The sequence below is a fragment of the Sminthopsis crassicaudata genome, chromosome 3 (genome assembly GCF_048593235.1).
Source record: "Sminthopsis crassicaudata isolate SCR6 chromosome 3, ASM4859323v1, whole genome shotgun sequence".
Lineage (NCBI taxonomy): Eukaryota > Metazoa > Chordata > Mammalia > Dasyuromorphia > Dasyuridae > Sminthopsis > Sminthopsis crassicaudata.
This window is the reverse complement of record NC_133619.1, coordinates 384,595,507-384,614,671: the sequence shown is the minus strand read 5'-3', so window position 1 is coordinate 384,614,671 and position 19,165 is coordinate 384,595,507. Positions and strand designations below refer to the sequence as shown.

The window sequence follows — 19,165 nt, the reverse complement described above, 5'->3', positions numbered from 1 at the left end:
AGCAACAGTCTAAGGAAACTGCAGGTCCTTCTCTGAAGGTACTTTTTTGTTTGTTTTGTTTTGGATAGCATCCATATAAAAACTATTGTTTTGGGTGAATACCAATAAAATCACCAAAAGCTCACATTTAGTTAAGCTTAGTTGATTACTAGTAGATTTCTGAAGGAAGGATAAAAATGGCATATTATGAGTAATTGGACTGCTTCAAAAAGGAAGTATATTGCTTTTTGTTACAAAATCAAATCACTAATTTCTGTATGTCTATTTTTAAATTAAAGGTAAAATAGTTAATATTTGTATCCTAGATAATTTTTATAAAAAAAATCTCTTCATACCATATAAAAGATTTAGGAAAATTGAAATTGGGATTTTACTTATACAAATATCAATATAGTTAATAGCTATGATCCTTCAGACTAAAATGTTGAAGAAATAATGTAAGAATAAAGGTGATACTATATATGTGTTTTTGTATATCTACATGTATATTTATATACATACATACATATACATATATACATACATATACATATATACATACATATACATATATACATACATACACATGTACATATATACATGTATGTGTATGTGTATATATATATATATATATATATATATATATATATACATGTAGGTATACTCATCTACCTTTAGGAAGTTAAAATTTCAAACTCCTAAAACATAGTTTTATATGTAAATGTTCAGTTTTTAAGTGTGGCTAAGCATAGGATTGTTTAAATAGAAATGTCTACAGAAGACTATCTCATTTAGCAGAAGTAATATGTTTTCCCTGAAGAAAAGATACAGAGAAAAAGCCATTTGTGCCTTGAATTAAAATGAGTATTAAAAAAAAAAAAAGACTGCTCTTCAGCATCCTTATAAAGAAAAAAAATGTTTTCTTTTTAATTTTTATTTTTGTTGTCAGAGACATTCTTCTGCTTGAGACTAAGGTTTGAAAGTTTAAAAAGAACACAAATATTTAAGGCAAAGAGAAAAATCTTGGATAATTGCAGACTCTATTAAAACCTTAATTAAAGGGCAGTGGGAAAGAGTATATAGTACATCTAAGGTTTTAATCAAGACACTATTTCAACCAATTTATTAATTGCCTTAAGGATTAGATTGTAATGTGCACAAAGATGGATATTCATGATTTGAAAATTTCACTATCATAGCCTGATTTTTTTTTTTATTTCATAGAAGAATAATGTTGAAATACATACTGAAAAATGATCACTTTGTCTTTGGGGAATTATGATACATATTGTGATAAATTATACCATACTTACTTAACTATTCCTACTTTTGCCAAATAGAAATATTCAAGAGAAATGTATGATAAAAGGAAAGAATATTCCTAGGGGAAACTAATGTTCACAGGCATCTATTTGTGTGTCACTGATCTGAAAGCCTTCATTTTTGTTGATACATCTTTAGGCAAATCTATGATAGTGAATTTGATCTTTAATGGTCTCAAAAGAGATGACTTCCAGATTAAAAACTGATACTAAAGGGATGGAGAGAGCTCCTTATGAACGTGAGGAGCATTTCTTTATTTTGACATTTCAGCACTGGTTATTTAGCCTATCTTAACTTTGAACTATTCTATCATAGAGCTAGCTCTTATTTTTTTGATAAACTACAAAATAATAGGAGAATGGTTGCCTTATACAAACTCTGGCTTTTAAAATGCAAACATATTTTTTAGGAAGGCTATCTCTTCCTTTTCAATAAAAGTGATTTCTATCAGTCTTGGATAGTTAACATGTTTCCTTGCCTGAAGATAGAAATATGAACTGTGTAACCTTATGAAGTTACTTCCAGAAAAAAAACAAAAACCAAAAAAACAAACAAAAAAAAAAAACAAAATCTCAGTCTTAGTCTCCATGAATATTTCAAAATGATAAGTCATCTTTTATTAAAAAATATATTGTTATATGGAAGGTATCATAAATCAATATAATCCACCCTTCCCTAAAACCCCTCAAGAAAATCTCCCAATAAATTGCTTCTTTGGAAGAAAAAAGTGAATTAGTGTTTCTATTGCAAATTGTATTGTTTTGGGTAACCATATACATCATTATTACTTTAGAAAACAATCCTCTGAAAAGTTTTACATAGAAGTAAATATTAAATTGAATGTTGCTTGACAAGTTACATTCTTTAGGTTGTTCAGAGCTGTTGGACACATCTATAGAGTATCTTTATTTATATACAACACTGCTTTAGGTTAATTTCATGTTTTTATCTGTAATATTATTGAAGTACTCTATACAACAATGTTGGATTATTCTATACTAATTAATCTATTTTCTGAGCTAGACTGATTCTCACAAATCTTCCATACTGAACTATCACCCAATATTTTTGGGAGGTGGTTGTAGTTTTCTTAACAATACATACCAGTAGAGTATGAATAAAGTACTTCTATCATTTGCTCTTACTACATGACATGTTGACCTTTCCAGTCAGGCTCATATACTTGTGCTATATCTAACCCACATTCAGCATGAACTTTTCCAATATTTTATGGCTGACCTTAAATTTTAGTTCTTCAGGGGCTGTGGTATTTCACATCTCAAAGATTCTATTTTAGAAATTAGTCTCTTTGAAAACTTTTAATGGAATTCCTATCTCTCAAACTAAATGATTCAAAATAAAAACTATAGTTTGACTATGTTGTTGAGTCATTTCAGTCTTGTCTGAGCCCATTTGGAGTTTTCTTGGCAAAGATTCTAGAATAATTTGTCATTTTCTTCTTCAACTCATTTTACAGATAAAGAAATAGAGGTAAACCAAGTTATGTGACTTGCTCAGCATCACATAATTTGTAGGTTTTGAGGGCAAATTTGAACCTATGAAGATGAATTTTCCTGATTTTAGGCCCAATACTTTATCCATTGTACTACACCTAGTTGTCCTGATATGGCTAGCAACTATATTTTCCTGACCACCAATTTCGACAATCTTGATTTTTTAAAAACATTTCTTAAAACCAACAATTAAGTCAGATGCAAAGTTCAGGTAATTTCTAGGATTTCTCAAAAAAGCATATATTACATAATAATATGTTTTTGACAGGTTATGATTTCTTATGGTACTGACTGTAATACAACATGATAGAAAATTAATCTGGTAGATTTCAAAAGGTTAAATTATCTTGATATTATGGTTTTCAGTATGAAAGATATTCATGACCCAGTAGACAATTCCTTTCATTGATTATCATATTTGAATAATACTTTTATATTTTACCTCCACATTATTAATTATTATTCTGAATATCCATTCAAATAAAATTGCATTTGTTAGAGTGGATCAATATTATTAATCATGAAAGAAGACTGATATGTCCACAATTATTCTAGAAATCTTTGAGTGCTAATATGTTACAACTATAATTGACCATCACCAATAGTTTAGTTGAACAATAAAACAATACATGGTCACTCATGTATTGATTATGGTTTGCTAATTGCTTCTTTACTCAGGCCATCTCTATGGTCATAGTTTCATCTTTAATAAATAAAGTAGGAACACAATCTGGTAGAATTTGAAGGATGAAATGCATAATGGATGGAGTTCCTTGACCTGGAGTCAGGAAGCCTGAAGGTAAATTTTGGCCTTAGACATTAGTTATGTGATGCTGGAAAAATCACTTCACATCTATGTATCTCAATATGTTTTTCAAAATGTTTCTCATAAATAATATGGGGATCATAATAGCTTAAAATACTTAATGGGGTGCTGTGAGATTAAAATAATATAAAATTTATTGAGCTTATTTTCACATATTTGCTAAAGGCCTTAAGGATTATTTATTATTACTATTATTAAATAGATTTAAAGATGTCATCTTAAAACATTGATAAAAATGAAAATTTTCTAAAGCACCCATTATATTAATAGATAAGAACTCCATGATTTCATTCTTCTTTTACTTTAAAATCTCTGTTTCTTCACGTGTTTTCGTGCCTTCTGTTTTTCACAGAAGAAGAAATTACCCTTGTCTTCAAAGCTGGTGCTTGTGTTTCCTACCTCTCCTGAGACTTTACCTTTCATCACTCTCTTCATTGATTCCTTCTGCTCTGCTTGTTAAGACATTAAGGTCATTCCTACTCTAAAAATAAAACAAAACATATAATATAAACAAAATAATCTACTCCAAATCCTGCTGCTCTTTAAAGCTATTTCTTTATTAATCATCTTTATTAGTCTACACTCACTGCTTCTATTTATTCAAAACCTAATGTGTGACTCTAATGGATATGAATGTGACAATCCATTTTAAACCCACAAAACTCCTTAGGATTTGCAATCTTTCACAGTTTGGGAAGAGAGTAAACTAATTTCTGATTCTATTCTCTCTTCTTTTTTCGATAAGAAAATGAGAGTTGAACTGTCTTTAAGTGGTCAAACAAGGAGATGCTTATGCCTTTTTGTGTCTTATCATGTCCACTTTAGTTGCAGGAGTATGGAGAAAAACAGGCCCCTCCGGAGAACACAAAGATTTACTTCTATTTGTGTTTTCTTAAATGCATTCTGCTAAAGAATAAATGTTTTAGTTTTAACAGTTTCCCCCCACACACACACAAATTCCTATGATTTACCAAGTTCCTATTTTGTTCAGTATCTGTTTGTTTCTGGCATAAGAGTACAATGGGAGCCACAAAGGAGAAAAGGACATTTCCTAATGTAGGCTAGGAGTTTTTTAACTCTAGTCCCTTATTATAGAGATTTGTGCTTTCTGTCACCATCAGCTTGAATCCTGTTCTAATTGTCCTTTTAGTGTGTATTCACTATGATCACTACCACTTTAGACACACTTTTATAAAATTATATCTTAGACACTAGGCCAAAGCTCAAAATTTAATAAACACACATTTATACGTATTATATATACATATCACATATCCGATATACATGTGATACATGAATCATATATAAATATGCACACATCTCTTTGTATAACATCATTATATTCACTTATTTGTTTATTCATGAAATGAATATTTTAAGCCCCAAATATGACATATACACACTGAATATTTTTTTCAGAAGAAATCCTTTAGATTATATATAATATTGAAATTCATAAGTCCACAGATTTGTAGTTGGAAAATAAATAGGAACCGTTTACTTCAACTTCAGCATTTAACATACAGGAGAACTGGGGTGCTAAAAGGTTAAATGACATCTAGTTAAATATCTGAAGTAGCATTTGAAGCCATCTTCCTTACTCCAATTTCAGCATGATATCAATTATATGACACTCTTTTGTATAAATACACTTTGCTGTTATATCAACTGAGCTAGACTATCTTTTAAACATTATTTTCTTCACATACCATTTGCCATATGCTTTAAAAATATTTACTTCTATTATCCAAATACGTAGTAAAATTCCCCACCTCCATATTTTTTTCAATCTAATCTTTCTATTAATTGGTACATTTCTCCTCAGCTCTGCTTGTTTAACATATGTCCTTCCTCAGTTTAAATGCTATCTTTGATCCCCTTCAAATGCTGGTTCCTTGATCAAAGCCTTTTTTAATCCTTTCCCTACTAAATTATGAGCTTCTTTAGGGCAGGGACATTGTTTTATTCCTTTCCTTCCCCTCTTCTACTCCTCTCGTTTTCCAACACTGAGAATTGTACTCTATTGACAATGGATTCTTTTTAAAAATCAATTTTAATTTAATAAAATTGAAGTTCATGAAGATGGTAGAAGTGGAGAGAAGTAGTCTTTAGCATCAGTTGTGACTACCCTCATCTTGGGCCTCATACATCATTTATTTGCATACTTCTGCACTTAACTTGCAAGTAATACTATTAATTATATTTATTTGTGCATGCTACTTATCCCTTTACTAAACTATAAGTTATATGAAGGAAGCAAGCCACTATTAAATTTTAGATTCTTTGGTGATCTTACTTTTTTTTTTCTTTTTTCCTATTTGTCCTTTTAGATCACAGTGCTTCTTTAAGGAAGTTGTATTACCTAGAGTTCCAATTGATTTCTGTCAAAAGAATAAATGTTGGTGTGTATGTTTTATTTGAACGAAATTAGAAAATTTCAAGATACAAAATAAGGTTATTTTCTATTGATTCTGCCATATCTACTCTGCTAATATAATATGACATATACAATTGATATTTATTTAAATTTTATAAATGCTTATTAAAAGCCCACTTGTTATTAGGCATTGTATTAGACACCATGGGCAAAAGTTAATTATTTTAGGATTTCTTCCATCATGGAACTTATAGACCTGTAAAAGAATGTGACATATATAGCAAATCTTTGATGAAAAAATGAATGAAAATAGCATAGTAGAGGAAAAAACAAAAGCCTCTATGACACTCAGGGGAAAAAAAGTCAGCAAATAAATTAGGAATCAAGGAAAATTTCAGAGATTAGTTAGCTTTTGAGTTAAATTTTAATGGATTAATGGGATTTCACTTGATTTACTTTTGCAAAACCTGAACCTGCAAATTAGCCCTATTAATGGTAAACCATAAAATTTTTCATATTTGATAGTTTCATATTTGATAGATTTGATTTGGAATTAATTTTTTCACTTAAAAATGATTCCATTTAGATAAAAGCTATATTTAATAAACTCTTCTACATATCAAACCACATAAAAAGGGTGTAAAGTACTTAGTATATAATTTGGTGAGATGATACCCAGAAAATATCAACTATCCATTCTCAGATTTCCCAAATGTTAAATTCTTGTTGGTAATTTGATAAAGATCCAAAAGTAATATGTGTGGGACTGGGAAGGAATGTTGTGGATGGGTGTGGTAGTGACATTAAGAAATGATGTGACAATCTCTAGAAATTGACAATTTAAATCAATAGAAATTATATTACTTTTCCATAAATATAATTGACACTGGGATTCCATGTCAAGACTATCATGGGAAGATACAAGCTATATGAATACCTGTTTATCCTTTGTTCTCAAAGACAACCATGACATCGGAGACATGATGCCATGACATGCAAGTAAAATGAATTTGTGAGGATACACTATGCAACCTCACTTTTTTCCTCTCAAACCATTTAAGTGTACTGACAATACATGGATAAGAATGACTGGAAAAAGCCCTGAACACAGTGGGAGTGCTCAACCTTTTTAAGCTTGGGTTTTTAACAAGTCTCAGTTTGGTTGAGACAACACCCATTCAATGATTGAAACTAGGTAAAAATTGAGGCAAAGAATGGACTCTTTTACCTAGTTATAAAAACTGAACAAATCAGAAGTAGTAAAGTGTCTGAAGCCAAAAGACAGCTTCAAATTTATAGCTGAAAGGGACCAGCTTAGAGTACATTTTAAATTTCTTCATTTTATAAATGAGACAATCCTTGCTCTGCAATTTAAATCTATGTGATGTTGGAAAAGTTGTTTGACCCTTTTGGGTTTCAGATTCCTCATGTGTATAATGATATATTGGGAATAGATAACCACTAACAATTTCTTTTCACTCTAAATTTACATCATCTCAAAATTCATTTCTAAAAAGGGTTAATTTTGTGTTTATTATAAAAAAACAAAACAAAAGAAAAATGTTTATATATATATATATATATATATATATATATATATATATATCTGTACAGTTATTTTGTTGAACAAGAAGAATTGAACTTCAAAATAATGGACAATTAACATGTAAAGGAAATCAACAAATGCAAGCAAACAAAAATATAGGGATTGGAAATGCTATGTAGTGGTTCAGACTCAATTCCTAGAGTTCTTTCACTGGGTATAGCTTGTTCTATTCATTATTGAACAAACAGCTGGTTTGGTTCATCTTATTGTTGAAGAGAGCCACATCCATCAGAAGTGATCCTCATATAGTATTGTTGTTGAAGTATATAATGATCTCCTGGTCCTGCTCATTTCACTCAGCATCAGTTCATGTAAGTCTCTCCAGGCTTTTCTGAAATCCTCCTGTTGGTCATTTCTTACAGAACAATAATATTTCATAATATTCATATACCACAATTTATTTAGCCATTCTCCAATTGATGGGCATCCACTCAGTTTCGCTTCTGGCCACTACAAAGAGGGCTGCCACAAACATTCTTGCAAATACAAGACCCTTTCCCTTCTTTAAGATCTCTTTGGGATATTTTTCCAATTGGTTAGATCTGACTTTATTTGTGTGGAAAGTGTTTTGTATTTTTGTTCATATAGTTCCTGACTTTCACTTGGCATATAGATTCCCAAATATTTTATACTATCAACAGTTACTTTAAATGGAATTTCTCTTTGTAACTCTTAACTGTTTGATTTTGTTTGTGAGATATAAGAATGCTGATGACTTATGTCGGTTTATTTTGTATCCTGCAACTTCGCTAAAGGTGTGGATTATTTCTAAGAGCTTTTTAGTAGAATCTCTGGGGTTCTCTAAATATACCACCATATCATCTGCAAAGTGATAACTTGGTTTCCTCATTACCTACTCTAATTCCTTTAATCTCTTTTTCAACTCTTATTGCTAAAGCCAGCATTTCTAATACAATATTGAATAGTAATGGTGATAGTGATCTTATTGAAAAATAAAGTTTAAAAGTAAAGATCGATGAGCAATTTGGATTTATATAAATAGCTAAAATTAATTGAGGCAAAAATCTATTTTATTTTTTTATGTTGGTATATGCATTTGCCTAGTTTTGTAAGCTAATAGAAAATTAAATCAAATCAATACTGTTGCCTATTTTTTTTTATCCAAGTATCATTTGTTCCACAAAGCCTTCCCTGTTTGCTTCAGAGGACTTGTCTAAAGTTTGTTCCCACTATTCAATGAAGCTTTTTACATGTAGCAAACAATTAATGAATATCTGCTTAATTTTAATTTGAACAAATAATTTTTATGTATAGGAACAGTCAAATTTCCACCACAGGTGCTTTCTATTTTTACCAACCACCTTCATAAATTCACTAATGACACAAACCTAAAATTGTCTGATAACCTTTCTATACATTCTGAAAATCTCTTTCAAAGAAATCTTTCCTAATATCCTATAACTGCTATTTAAGACACTTGTATCTTATTTAAAAAATACAGTTAATGGATGACTGAATGATCTTCTCATCTTCCCATCTTCATACACAAAATTTAGTATGGCTACTAATGGCTTACAAAAATAATCTTGAAAAATGTGGTAAAATTTTCACTGTCAAACCATCTGTTCTGGAAGCTGCTTCTTTTCATAGAAAATATGATGTTTATCAACAATTATGCCTCTTTTCTCTGTAGTAGAACCTGAATGATACCTGTCAGAAAAAAAAAAAAAAAAAAAAGTTTAACTTTTAGAGTGAGACATTTGTTTGAACATTTTTGAAAAGCTTCTCCTTCCCTACAAATGATTTCCCCACTTTCTCTCCTATATCTTCTATGTCAATGAAATCATGTAAGCAGGATCAAATTGGTGACTTTGTGCTTGATGGCTCTATCTACTCAATTAAATATATTTCTCTATATATGGAAAATCTCCATTAGAAAAGGTACTTGAATGTCATCTTAGCCAAAATATGTGGAACCAAGAATTTTTCTCTACAAAATTCTCAGTAAGCATTCCCTCCTTTTCTCCTTTTTAGACCTCTATTATGAAATTCCAATACCTACCAAGCATCTCATATTATTTTTGATAGCTAGGAAGTTTGTTCTTTCTCTTTAAAGAAAGTTGACTATGAGGATTCTGGGAAGATGATGATAAAAGTCAGTAAATTTCAAGCTCTCCAGATTTCCCCTACAAAATATCCCCCTTGGGACAATCCAAGAAGACCCAAAGAAAGACCCCAGGCTAGATATTAACTCTTGTGAAGTGCAAATACTTCTGCACCTAGCTCTGCAGAAATACCAAGGAGAGGCCCCTGGGGATTATCTGGATTTTAGTGGAGCCTCCACAGGAACCACAGAAACTTTCACTTCTGGGAATTTCATGAGGAATTGGGGATCTGAGTCTGGAAAGACTAAGAGAACCTCCATTTATTAGCAACCCAGGCCTAGCTATGCCTGCTAAGTAAGAAGGAATCCCATCAGGTGAGAGTAGAAGCTCTAGGGCTGGCAGCTGCAGAAGATAGAGCTCTTGATTTAGATTTCTTGATTAGGTTTAGGGGAGAGCTAAAGTAAAACTAGAGACACCATCCCCTCACCCCACGATTAGAGGTACTTACACTAATACTTTAAATTAAAAAAAAAAATTGAACCAGCAAAAAAGAACCCAACTATAGAAATTTACTATGGGAACTGGGAAGATCAGGGTACATCTTCAGGGAAGGACACTAGAAAACAAACAAACAAACAAACAAACAACAACAACAACAACAAAACCTTCTACCCCAAAGACCAATGTGAAATGGATCCCCTTCCAGAGACAATTTAATGAACTCAAAAAAGAATTTCACAATCAAATGAGAGAACTTAAGGAAAAACTAAACAAATAAAATGAAAACCATCTAAGAAAAATAAGAAAAATATGAAAAAAGTTAACTAGTTAGAAAAGGAGATGCAGAGTCTTAAAGAACTTAAAAGAAGAAAGTACTCTGAAAATCAGAATTGAGCAAGATGAAGTCAGTGAAGCTAAAAGAGACCAAGAAATTACAAAATAAGTTATGAGAAATAAAAAAATAGAACAGAATGTGAAACATCTTATAAGAAAATCAACAGACCCGGAAAACAGATTAAGAAGAGAACATATAAGAATAATTGAACTAGCTGAAAGCTGTGATCTAAAAAATAATCTTGACACAATAATTCAAGAGATAATCCAAGAAAATTGTCCTGGAGTAATAGCACAGGAGGGAAAAAAAGAAACAGAAAAAAAATCCACTGATCACCACCTCAAAAAGATCCTTTATGGAAAACACATAAGTATATTATTGGCAAAATTTGAAACTCCCAAATCAAGAGAAATTTTTGCAACAAACAAGGAAAAATTCAAATATGCTAGAACTAAAATCAGAATTGTACAGGATTTAGCAGTCACAATAATAGATTACAGGCCTTGGAATCATATATACTGGCAATCAAAGAACTAGGCCTATGGCCAAAATATCATACCCAACAAAATTATCCATAATATTGAATGAAAAAAAATTAAAGTCATGCAATGAGCTTGTAAATTTTCAGGACTTTCAGTTAACCAAACCAGACTTAGAAAATTTAACATTTAAGAACCAATATCAAAAATTAATTTCAAGGAACATAACATAGACAAATTGTTTATTTTTTTTTTACATGAAAATGTTTACTAAATGCTTATAATATCATCAGTAATTGGATAGCTGGAAAGAAAAACTGCAACAGAGTTGAGAATGATCTGATTCTAAAAAGCAAATCTGTCTAGGAAAAGGTAAAAATAGTAATTATCTAATGCAAATGAAGTGCAGAAGAAGAATAAACACAGAAGCATTAGAGGAAGGAGGAGGGCTTATAGTTTTGAAAACCTACTTACTTTGGGAATGGGTTAAATAGGAAGCAGTATTATAACTACTACAGAGGTTGTTGTTTGTCCTTTGTTCTCAAAGGCACTATGACATCAGCCTCAGTCAAAGACATTAGCTTAAAAAGACCAAGATTCTGCTGCATCCAGTGTCATCTCTAGTCATCTTGATCTATATCTGGCCACTGGACCCAAGATGTTTCTGGAGGGGGAAAGTGAGGGAGGTGACCTTGCACAGCCTTCCCTCAATTAAATCCAATTCACTGGCTAGTCATGGTATCATATCCCTGATATCATGGTCTTCTTCAAGAAATAACATAAATACTAAGGAGGTTTCTACAAAGAAAGAAGGGAGAAGGAATGGGATAACAAGATTAGAGGGAGTACAGAAAGATGTGTAGATTAATGAAAAAGGAATAAAAAGGGGAAGGGCAGCATAAGATAACATTGGGTATAGAAGGGTGTTTAAATTAATGGTTGTGGGATAAGGTGTGTAGATAAATAGGAGATAAGGAGAGAAAGAAAGGTTGGGGAGAGAAGATAAGGAAGTGATCCCTGGGTGGGGGGAGGTTAAGTAATAACAGGGCAAGTTAACAAGTGCAATTAAAGTAGAAGAGTTAGCAGGGATAGAAAATAAGAGATATACCCATATCCTACAACAAAGATCAGAAGTAGAATTTACTAGGAAAAAAAAAAAAAAAGGAGCACCAGCCCTGAAGTCAGGAGGATCTGAATTCAAATGTGACCTCAGATACAATACTTCCTAGCTGTGTGACTGACCGTGGGCCCCAGCAAAACAAAAACAAAACCAAAGGAAAAAAAAAAAAAAAGTAAGACTGGGGCAATTATGTGGCTCAGCACCAGCCCTGAACTTAGGAGAACCTGAGATCAAATCTTGTCTCAGATACTTAACACACCCTAGCTGTGTGACCCTGGGCAAGTCACTTAACTCCAATTGCCTCAGAAAAAAAAAAAAAAAAAAAGTAGGACTAGTAATCATTGATCTTAGACAAAGTCAAACTTTAAAGATTCAGTCAAGAGAGAAATCTGCATTATATGTCAGCCATATTATTAATGTTTTGGATGCATGTTTATATGGGGCAAATGTATATGCATATATGAGTATCTGAGAATATGTGGGTATGTATGCATGTAAGTATGTGTGTATATAAATATATCCATATGTGTGTGTAAATGTGAATATAAATATATATGTAGGTATATAAATATATATGCATTTATATATTTTATATATAACTGTATATTATATATTATATATATGTATATATTATATAGATACACACATACACACATACATATATATCTGATTAATTGCTTGGAGAAAGTGAGGGGGATGAAAGAAAAGAAGAATAAAGTAAAACGTGCTTAGCAGAGAATAAAAGAATAATTTATAAGGAAGCAAAGAAAACATGAATGCTTGATATTGTTTCTTATTATATATGCTTTCTTGTAATGGAAATTTATTGTTGTATATTTTGAATCCTCCTTAGTTTTCTGCTGGGCACATGACAATGTTTTGTTGCACTTTTTTTTGTTTTGTTTTTAATTTTTTTTCCTTTTCTGTTTTTTTTTTTTTTTCCAATTCTGCTTTTTCTTATTTTGTATTGAGATAATTAAATAAATAAATGAAGGGGGGGAGGCAATCTGATACAGTAGCTAAAATACTGTGCTTTGAATCAAAAATATTTGCATTGTATTCAGAGGCAACAGCAGCACCATGAAGGCTGAGAGAGTACAAGGTAGTTTGATGCTGCCTGCCTACTCCCAAGAGTCCAGTGCCACTTCTTTATAGAATGTGCATCTTTGCTCCTTAACCATGTTGTGGCCAAGTCCCAGTTATAGTACTTTGTTTCCCATCTGAGAAAGATAAAGAAGTCTTCTGGAGAAACTGTATATTCTGGACAGGTCTTTGAAAAGTTCTCTCTTAGGATGAAAAATTTTGGCATCTGGATGCATTATGATTCCAGGAGTGGGACCCTCAGCATGTACGGGAGTGACCACTGTTGGTGCTGTCAATCAGTGCTACTGAGACATGAGTGCCCATCGCCATGTCAGGCCCCACCCCATCCAGATCATGAAAGTGGAAGAAATTCCTGCCCAGCCTGCAGTCAAACAGTTTCATGACTCCAAAATCAAGTTCTCATTGCCCTGTGGAGTCCTATGTCACCAGCACAAACCACACTTTTCTACCAAGAGGCCCAACACTTTCTTCTGAATGCAGAATCCAAAATACACAAGTTTTGTTTGGTCTGTTTAAATAAATTTTCCAATTGGAAAAAAAAAAATTAAATCAAGGACTAACTGTTTAACCCTATGAGAGTTGTATAACCTGTCTGCCTCAGTTTCCTTATCTGTAAAATAAAGATATTAATTGTACCTATCTTCCAGCATTGTTGTGAGAATATGGTAAGAATGATATATTTAATTAATTCTGTAACCTTTAAGCACTATATAAATCCTAGCCATTATGGTTATCTTATTAAGTGTAGATTTCTTCTTTATGAGGTTAATTGCACAGAGTCATTGAAATCCAGTCTAACCCTTTCTCATCTATTAGAGCTAAAAGACAGAGATAGTGATACAAAAGGTTTCTCTTTTCTTCTCAAGGCTAACTATCTACACGGTTCCTTCAACTAACTTAATTTTTAGACTATTTTATCATTTGTTTACCAGTGTCCTCGCTGATGTTTACTATGACCTTAGGATCTGGGTTTAGAATGATGTAGTTCAGTCCTCAGAACCTACTACTCCCCAAATAATATTTGTGATACTTTGCTCCTACCTAGAGTTTCCTCTGGGAATCTCTGAATACTATTGATATCTAAATCTCTATAGGTATAATTAAAATGTTCTCCATTTGCATTTAAATTCAGCACATATTTAATATAAACACAAAGACCCCAAACCAATAAGTACTCTTCCATATCTAGTGAGTTCCATTTTGTTAAACTAAAAATCCCTGTCTCTTTCAGTTAATCCTTATATAACATGAAATAATTGTTATTCTCATTATTTTCTTTCATATGCTATCCAGATTATTAATGCCTTCTAAAATGTGGTGACCATAATTGAAATCAAATCTCTTCAAATCTCTTTTTTTTCTTCTTTTTTTATTAATTTTTATAATTATAACATTTTCTTTGACAGGACATATGCATAGGTAATTTTTTTTTTTTTTTTTACAACATTATCCCTTGTACTCCCTTCTGTTCCGAGTTTTTCCCCTCCTTCCCTCCACCCCCTCCCCTAGATGGCAGGCATTCCCATACATATTAAATATTTTATAATATATCTTAGGTACAATATATATGTGCAGAACCGAATTTTGTTGTTGTTGCAAAGGAAGGATTGTATTCGTAAAGTAAAAATAATCTGGGAAGAGAAACAAAACCAAACCAAACCAAAAAAAAAACCAATGCTCTCAGTTTACACTCATTTCCCAGTGTCCCTTTTTCTGGGTGTAGCTGATTCTGTCCATGATCAGTCAATTGGAATTGGATTAGCTCTTCTCTATGTTGAAGATATCCACTTCCATCAGAATACATCCTTATACAGTATCATTGTTGAAGTGTATAATGATCCCCTAGTTATACTTGTTTCACTCAGCATCAGTTGATATAAGTCTCTCCAAGCTTCTCTGTATTCCTCTAGTTGGTCGTTTCTTACAGAACAATACTATTCCATAACCTTCATACACCATAATTTACATAACCATTCTCCAATTGATGGGCATCCATTTATTTTCCAATTTCTAGCCACTACAAAAAGGGCTGCCACAAACATTTTGGCACATACAGGTCCCTTTCCCTTCTTTAGTATTTCCTTGGGGTATAAGCCCAGTAGTAGCACTGCTGGGTCAAAGGGTATGCACATTTTGATAACTTTTGGGGCATTATTCCAGATTGCTCTCCAGAATGGTTGGATTCTTTCACAACTCCACCAACAATGCATCAGTGTCCCAGTTTTCCCACAGCCCCTCCAACATTCATCGTTATTAGTTCCTGTCATCTTAGCCAATCTGACAGGTGTGTAATGATATCTCAGAGTTGTCTTAATTTGCATTTCTCTGATCAATAGTGATTTGGAACACTCTTTCATATGAGTGGAAATAGTTTTAATTTCATCATCTGAGAATTGTCTGTTCATATCCTTTGACCATTTATCAATTGGAGAATGGTTCGGTTTCTTATAAATTAGGGTCAGTTCTCTATATATTTTGGAAATGAGACCTTTGTCAGAACCTTTGCTTTTTAAAATATTTTCCCAATATGTTACTTCCCTTCTAATCTTGTTTGCATTAGTATTATTTGTACAGAAACTTTTTAGTTTGATGTAATCAAAATCTTCTATTTTGTGATCAATAATGATCTCTAGTTCTCCTCTGGTCATAAATTCCTTCCTCCTCCACAAGTCTGAGAGGTAGATTATCCTCTTTTCCTCTAATCTATTTATTATCTCCCTCTTTATGCCTAAATCATGGATCCATTTTGATCTTATCTTGGTATATGGTGTTAAGTGTGGATCCATATCTAATTTCTGCCATACTAATTTCCAGTTTTCCCAACAGTTTTTTCCGAATAATGAATTTTTATCCCTAATGTTGGAATCTTTGGGCTTGTCAAAGATTAGGTTGCTATATATGTATCCTTTTTTGTCCTTTGTATCTAATCTGTTCCACTGATCTACTGGTCTATTTCTTAGCCGATACCAAATGGTTTTGGTGACTGCTGCTATATAATATAGCTTTAGATCAGGTACACTTAGACCACCTTCCTCTGAGTTTTTTTTTCATTAGTTTCCTTGCAATTCTCGACCTTTTATTCTTCCATATGAATTTTGCTGTTATTTTTTCCTAATATATGGTCTATTTTTGTATAGGATCCATGAACTGCTGAGAAGAAAGTATATTCCTTTCTATTGCCATTCAGTTTTCTCCAAAGGTCTATCATACCTAGTTTTTCTAATGTTTTATTTCCTTTTTTAATTTCTTTCTTGTTTGCTTTGTGGTTTGATTTGTCTAAATCTGAGAGTGCAAGGTTGAGATCTCCCACTATTATAGTTTTACTGTCTATTTCTTCTTGCAATTCTCTTAACTTTTCCTTTAGAAAGTTAGATGCTATACCACTTGGTGCATATATGTTTAGTATTGATATGGCTTCATTATTTATGCTACCTTTCAGCAGGATATAGTTTCCTTCCTTATCTTTTTTAACGAGATCTACTTCTGCTTTTGCTTGATCTGAGATAAGGATAGCTACCCCTGCTTTTTTGGCTTTACCTGAAGCATAATAGGCTCTGTTCCAACCTTTTACCTTTACTCTATATGTATCTCCCTGCTTTAAGTGTGTTTCCTGTAGACAACATATTGTAGGGTTCTGCTTTTTGATCCAATCTGCTATCTGTCTCCGTTTGATGGGATCATTCATCCCATTTACATTTACAGTTAAAATTACTAATTCTGTATTTCCTGCCATCGTATTATCCCCAGATTATGCTTTTTTCCCTTGACCCCCCTGATCCCCCTCCCCGATATTTAATTTACAGAACCCCCTTGTGACGCGCAATCCTCCCTCTTTTTTTTTTTTTTTTTAGGATCCCTCCTCCCTCCCTCCAAGTCCCTTCACTTATTCTCCTTTTCCTTTTCCCTTTTCCTCTCCCCCCTTTTAATGAGGTGAGAGAAAATTCTCTGAAAAACAAATATGTTAATTATTTACTCTTTGAGCCTCTCCTGATGAGAGTAAGATTCACACAATGATTCTCCCCCTCACTAAGTTCCCTCAGATATGGTGTATTTTCTATGCCTCTTCCTGGGATGTAGTTTCCCTCTTTTTATCATTCCTTCCCCTTTTTCTGAACCGACCTCCTTCCCTTTACTACACCCCCCTTTTTTTCTTTTATATCAGTAAAATCAAATTATCCTTGAGTACTTTTTATATACCCACCACAGAGTTACAGTTCTCAAGGGTTCTGTGTACCTTTTTTTGTTTCTCTTCAGTCTTGTGGATGTAGATCAAATTTTTTGTTTAAGTCTGGTTTTTTTCTTAGAAACATATAGAATTCCTCTGTTTCATTGAATGACCATCTTCTTCCATGGAAAAAGATGCTAAACTTAGCTGGGTAGTTCATTCTTGGTTGCAGTCCTTGATCTTTTGCCTTACGGAATATCAGGTTCCAGGCCCTTCTATCTTTTAATGTGGAGGCAGCCAGATCTTGGGTGACCCTTATTGTGGCACCTTGGTATTTAAATTGCTTTTTTCTAGCTGCTTGCAGGATTTTCTCCTTTGTGTGGTAATTCTGCAGCTTAGCCACTATATTCCGTGGTGTTCTTTTTTAAGGGTCTGTTTCAGAAGGAGTTCGATGAATTCTTTCCACATCTACTTTCCCTTCTGTTTCTATTATCTCTGGACAGTTCTCTTTGATAATTTCCTGTAAAATAGAATCTAGGCTCTTTTTTTGGTCATAGTTTTCTGGAAGTCCAATAATCCGCAGATTATCTCTCCTAGATCTATTTTCCAGGTCTATAGATTTTCCCAGTAAGTATTTGACGTTTTTCTCCAGCTTCTCATTTTTTTTTGTTTTATTTGACTGATTCTTGGGTTCTCTGTTAATCATTCATTTCTATTTGTTCCATCCTGACTTTTAAGGAGTTATTTTCTTCTTTCACAGTTTTTAGTTCTTTTTGTAAATGCCCAATTTCATTTTTAAATGAATTATTTTGCTCTGTTGAATTTTTTTCCATTTCCCTAATTTTTTTTTGAGAATTATTTTCTTTTTCCAATTCAGAAATTCTATTTTCTTGAGACTTTTTTATCTTTTCCAATTCAGAAATCCTACTTTCCTGTGTTTTTTTAACCTTTTCTAATTCATAAATTTTGTTTCCCTGCATCTCCTGTGAATTCTTTATTTTTTCCAACTCCAATTTCAGGACGTTGTTATTCTCTATCATAGCTTCCCTTTCCTTTCCCCATTTTTCTTCACTCTCCCTTAATTTTTTAAGAGTTTCTTCTAGGAGAGAGTTATGTGATGGGGGGCAGGAATCGTTCCCCTTTAGGTTGTTATCTGCTGTCTCTCTGCTGTTAACTTCCTCGGGGTTGGATACCCGCTCTTTCTCTGTATAGAAGGAATCTATAGTTTTTCTGGCTTTTTTGCTCATATTTAAAAAATCTTTTGGGGTCTGTCCCTGGGGTAGGAAATTATTTATTTACTTCTTTACCAGCTTCCTCCCAGACTGGATGGATGCAGCGGCTCCTGCGCCTGAGCTAAGATAGAGCTCTGGGAGAGAGTTCCCCACCCCCTCCCTGGAAGTGCCTCAGAGGTGATTAGTACTGCTGTGCTTTGAGGGCATTGAATAGTAAAGACAGCACAAAGCCCAGCCTATGTGTCCGGGTGGGGCGTGGATGTCTGCAGCAGGTGACGTGAAAAGCCCCTGTACTCAAACTGGAAGTGTCTGCCAGAAACCAAGGTCCCTAGTTCAAAGGTTCCGCTTCTCTCGGACTTCCTGGAGCTGAGTTCCACTCCCTCCAGCTAAGCTAGGCAGTGTGTGTTGCCTTGGGCCGTATCCACCCACTTGTCAATCTCTTAACTATTCTCAGGTGGTAGCTGAGGCCACACCCTCTGGTGCCGAGATCTGCTGAGTCACCTCCAGGGTCCGGGGAAAATCTAATCTGAGTTTTAAAA

The 19,165-nt window shown here is 33.0% G+C and overlaps 1 pseudogene; it reads left to right on the top strand.

Annotated features, from left to right (window-relative positions):
* Positions 1-13,703, top strand: part of LOC141562167 (large ribosomal subunit protein eL20-like) — a 122,404-nt pseudogene extending 108,701 nt beyond the window's left edge.
* The last annotated feature ends 5,462 nt before the right edge of the window (positions 13,704-19,165 follow it).